This window comes from Schistocerca piceifrons, chromosome 5, assembly GCF_021461385.2.
Source record: "Schistocerca piceifrons isolate TAMUIC-IGC-003096 chromosome 5, iqSchPice1.1, whole genome shotgun sequence".
Taxonomy (NCBI): domain Eukaryota; kingdom Metazoa; phylum Arthropoda; class Insecta; order Orthoptera; family Acrididae; genus Schistocerca; species Schistocerca piceifrons.
Genome location: NC_060142.1, coordinates 102,181,867 through 102,187,748, shown reverse-complemented (window position 1 = coordinate 102,187,748; position 5,882 = coordinate 102,181,867).

Below are 5,882 nucleotides of genomic sequence, written 5' to 3'. Positions count from 1 at the left end.
AGAGTGCATTCTTCATTGGGCCAAACACTTTATTGGGAGATCCTCTATCTCGGCATTGTACTGGCCTACCCTGGGCCACCACCTTGCTGCATCAGTAACCTCCCAATCATCCATGTACAGCATCCCGCAGAGTGCATTCTTCATTGGGGCAAACACGTTATTGGGAGATCCTCTATCTCGGCATTGTACTGGCCTACCTTGGGCCACCACCTTGCTGCGTCAGTAACCTCCCCATCATCCATGAAGAGCATCCCGCAGAGTGCATTCTTCATTGGACCAAACACGTTATTGGGAGATCCTCTATCTCGGCATTGTACTGGCCTACACTGGGCCACCACCTTGCTGCATCAGTAACCTCCCCATCATCCATGTACAGCATCCTGCAGAGTGCATTCTTCATTGGGCCAAACACGTTATTGGGAGATCCTCTATCTCTGCATTGTACTGGCCTACCCTGGGCCACCACCTTGCTGCCTCATTAACCTCCCCATCATCCATGTACAGCATCCCGCAGAGTGCATTCTTCATTGGGGCAAACACGTTATTGGGAGATCCTCTATCTCGGCATTGTACTGGCCGACCTTGGGCCACCACCTTGCTGCGTCAGTAACCTCCCCATCATCCATGAAGAGCATCCCGCAGAGTGCATTCTTCATTGGACCAAACACGTTATTGGGAGATCCTCTATCTCGGCATTGTACTGGCCTACCCTGGGCCACCACCTTGCTGCGTCAGTAACCTCCCCATCATCCATGTACAGCATCCCGCAGAGTGCATTCTTCATTGGGCCAAACACGTTATTGGGAGATCCTCTATCTCGGCATTGTACTGGCCTACCCTGGGCCACCACCTTGCTGCGTCAGTAACCTCCCCATCATCCATGTACAGCATCCTGCAGAGTGCGTTCTTCATTAGGCCAAACACGTTATAGGGAGATCCTCTATCTCGGCATTGTACTGGCCTACCCTGGGCCACCACCTTGCTGCGTCAGTAACCTCCCCATCATCCATGTACAGCATCCCGCAGAGTGCAACCTTCATTGGGCCAAACACGTGGAAGTCGGCAGGTGCGAGATCAGGCCTGTGGGGCAGATGAGGAAGAACAGTCTTATGAGGACTCGTGAGCTCCTCTCGGCGTCGCAGATATCTGTGAGGCCTAGCGTTGTCATGGACAAGAAGAAATTAGGTTGTATTTTTCTGGCGACGAACACGCTGTAGCTGTTCCTTTAGTTTATTGTGGGTATCACAATACACTTTAGTGGTGACCGTTGCACCACGAGAGAGGACATCAAACAGAATAATCTCTTCACAGCCGCAGAGGACTTTCGCCATGACTTTACTGGCTAAGTGTGCGGCATTGAACTTATTTTTCAGAGGAGAATGCTGTTTTGTTTCCGGTTCGAAACGACGAACCTATGTTGCATCGCCTGTGACGATGTTCGACATACAATTTTAGCGACCAGCCTCGAATCGCACAAACAATTCCGCACAGATTGTCCTTCGAAACTCTTTGAGATCTCCTGTTAGGCGGCGAGGAACAAAGCGGCCACACAAGTTTGAGTACCCCGACTGGTCAACGAACGTGTCAGCACTACCAGTTAAGCAGCGAGCTGTTTGATTGTGATCCGTCGATCACTTCGAATGAGAGTGTTGGTACATTCCAAAATTGCAGGAGTCACACCAGAGTGCGGCCTGCCGGCAGGTGGAATATCGGACGGGTTTGCGCGACCTGGATGCGATTGATGGCAGAGACCTCGCCCAACGATTCACCGTGCTTTTGTTCACTGACAGCTATCCGTAGACGTTCAGCAGGCGCCTATGAATATATGGGATGCTCCGGATTTCCCCCAAACAAACTCTACGACAGCTCTCTGATTGGAGCGCACCTCCGTCACAGGCACTGCACTGAAATCTACGTATAGAGCGGCTACCAGTAGGAACTTCATTAATCTCTAGGGTCTGAAGCGGGAATATTCCACGATTTGGCACAACAAAATCAGCATGTTTTCACCTGAAGTTGGTGGTGACAAAAGATGTGTAGCATTACCTATTGAAAGCCTCTTGTACATTTTAGAATACGATTTACTAGGTATTTTGGATAAGTTATTTGTATTGAGATTTGTATATATGGAACGTCGTATTAGTAATTTCTTTGCAAGCGTTATATCAAAACATGTAACGTACCGGCAATCAATTCTCAGTCAAAGATCAGCTGTAGCTACACATATAGTGCAAGTAAGCATTGTATTGAAAATCAGAACTTAACGAACTATAATAGGCATCCTATTATTTTTGTTTCCTTTGTTATGGGGATGAAATATTTATAAAGAGCGAAAGTATTTTCCTGCAACAAACTCAGTAAAAATATATATTTTCCACATTTAGACCTTTTGTCTCTCAAAAAATTGCTTTGAAGAAGCCATTTTCCATTACCCAGCCGAGTGTCAACATGAACACCATTTGGTTGAAGATAAAATACTGACGAATCAGCTAATACAGGTAACTGCATGTAAAGCACAGTTAAGGTAAAAAATCTGTGGGAATGAAGATAACAAAAAGTCATGGTACAACTTTCATTCGCAACCGCTAACCGTAAAATCTCATATATTTCAGGTTTCGGTAAGATGGTAGTCCAGAAACGACGGTACAGCTATGGTGAACGACTTTTAGGAACGAGTGCTGGCGTAAGAAAAATTTGTATTCTTCAAAAGGAGGCTAAACACAGACCTACTGGTTGCTGAAAATTCTTCTATGAATTTGAAATAGGTCTTTACTTTCTTGACTCACGGCGTTAATTTAGTGTGGCTCACAATGAGGTTCTTCTCTTGGCCACTCTCAAAACATTGCAAGACGTGAAGAAACTTCAATCGTATGAAGGTAGTATATTAAATTTTAACGCGTATTATACACTTTAAAAATAGCTTTCTATGTGGAGTAAATATCGAATACAGGTTTTACTGGGGGAAATAAACTGATCTCAGTGAATATTGTAGTGAGGAATATGTTGTAAAGGAAACGTATTACCGTCTCTATTTCTCTGTTGCTCACGAAAATCATAAAACTACTTGTGACACATTATAGTTTTTTTCACACAGAGAGAAATGTATTCGTCTTATTCAATAACATTCATCAGGTTGTTTAATTGCATCACAGCGTTATCCTAATAGCCGAATGGGCTATCGATTTTACATGATGATCCACTCATGTACCCGGTAGTATATTACTGGGTCATGCTCTTCCTCCAAAAAATTAGACCCACTGGAAGTTGAAAGAAATTCGAATCTCAATGGCCAAATGCGATTAAGAACATCTGCTGAGAGGGGCTTCGATTTGCTCTAGAACGCCTGCGATGCCTAAAGGTCATACGTAACAAGAAGCTGTATATCATAAGCAGTTCTGCACGAAACACATCCACCGAGGGCCTTCACAATGAATACCGCCTCGGGACTCTCTCAGAGGTATTAAAAAACCTCGCCACACAAGCGTACAGGACACTCGAACGACACCTTCATTCTTGACCAGGGCAACTACGACCACAACCACAGGTGGAAGCGTAATGGTCGAAAGACGCTCTTTGCTATGGACACGCAGTCACTTATGACAAGTTCAGGGACACATAGAACACAAGTATCGGCGAACACATGCATCTCAGGCGAGCTGATTGGCACATCCAGCTGAAACACAGCCAACCAATAGGCTACAGCATGGAAGCCAATTTGCATACTAAAGACAAACAAAACTCACCTAACTTAACACACTCTGCGATCGATTTTATGACCAATGTACCACTAACGTGACGACTCTAGCATGTTACAGCTAGCCCAGGAGACCTGTTCCCAGCATCAACAGTAACTCACGACGGTACAGACTGATGCTCTTTACGACGAACCTAAGCTATGACACTGGTACCAAGCATTGGAACAATACCCAATAACTAACCATAACCTTACATCAAGCAAGGAAACCGACCACTGCTCTTATCCCTCTCACGATCCCTTGGCACTTGCCCTGGTACACTTTTACCTTGGCCCTTCTATCCGTTACCCTTCAGTCGCCTTTCGTCCACCTTCTACGATCTCGATAGGCCCCGTGTTAGTAGATAATCCTATCTAGACGCACGGACAACATCACAGACCAGCATCCTTTAAGCTCGTCGACAAATACTAACAAACGCAAAATGGCAGTAAAACTTTTGTGATGTTCACCGTGCCGGTTTGAGCTTGGAGCACTTTGATGCTTTGAACCAACTGAACTGAACTAGTTTGGTCTGCTGTAATCAGTCGACAGTAATGAGTGTTACAACTCGGCGTTACTCTTACTTACAAAATTACGAAAAATGGCAAAAAACAGATATACGGTTGATGCAAATGTACAGCACATTTGACGTTCGTGGGAACGTAGTTCATTACTAATTCAGACACGTACGGCGCATAACGAAACAGATGGTAATCTCCCACTATCAGGCTGATGGTCGACAAGGGTAATCATCGATACATGGAACATGTGTGATACATACATCAATAAAATCGGCCAATTTCCCTGGCACTGGGAAAAGAAGTATTTTAATTAACAATAGGAACCTTGAGGTTCAAAATGGTTCAAATGGCTCTGAGCACTATGGGACTTAACTGCTGTGGTCATCAGTCCCCTAGAACTTAGAACTACTTAAACCTAACTAACCTAAGGACATCACACACATCCATGCCCGAAGCAGGATTGGAGCCTGCGACCGTAGCGGTCGCGCGATTCCAGACTGTAGCGCCTAGAACCGCTCGGCCACTTCGGCCGGCGAACCTTGAGGAACATCCACAAATATTTGGGAACGGGGAATATCTGTCTTCTGTGTGTACCACACTGAATGATGACCACATGCCTCTACAGATGTGAACAGCTTGGTATTTGATCAACGTACCTGACTGATTTTCATCTTTCCTGTAGATCCTCACCACACTGGATGAAACGCAACGGTACTCGGTAGATCAAGGAGAGGAGACAACATTCGCGGTCACATTAGCACGTTACATTCGAGTCTATCTAACATTGAGTCACAGTTATAAGGCACTTGGTGACAGTGGTTTAACTGCTACTAATAGATTTAGATAGCAATTTATAATAGGTATGCAGGTTTTCTCTTGAGACAGTCGTGGCATTTAACGGTACTCCAGTTCTTTTAAGTTAATCAAATAGTCCCTTAAACATTTTATTCCCATTTTGTACGTTCGTATTAGTGAACAGCTATACTGTAATACTCACTCCCGCTTGAGGTCGACCAGCATGGCGAGCTCCTCCATGGAGAGGTTGAACCTCTGGAGGAGCTGCGTCACCTGAGGCGGTACGGCCATCATCCCCTGTAACAGCAATAAACAAACAACAGGCTGTAAGAAAACAGTACCCTCTTAAACATCACTAAATAAAAAACAAATAACAGGGAAACTGGTTATCAACAACACAGTCTCGTAAAAGGTTAGAATGATTGTTAAACTGATCCTCTTCTGGAGCTGCATCAACTGTGGTGGCACGGACATCATCAAATAAATAACCAGCCACAACACACACAACTGCGCTACTGCTACGGTCGCAGGTTCGAATCCTGCCGTGGGCGTCGATGTGGGTGATGTCCTTAGGTTAGTTAGGTCCCAGCAGTTCTAAGTTTTAGGGGACTGATGACCTCAGATGTTAAGTTCCATAGTGATCAGAGCCATTTGAACCACAACAATCACCAAGTGAAACTGTTAAGAACACGGTCTCCTACATGATTAATGAGAATGTCTTCTGGAACGGTTTCCCAGGCATGACCCTTTTATTATTGAAGCTTCACCATCAAATCTTCCTCTTGAATTCAGAGACTGATCAACCACAAGTTATGACACCGACTTACTATCG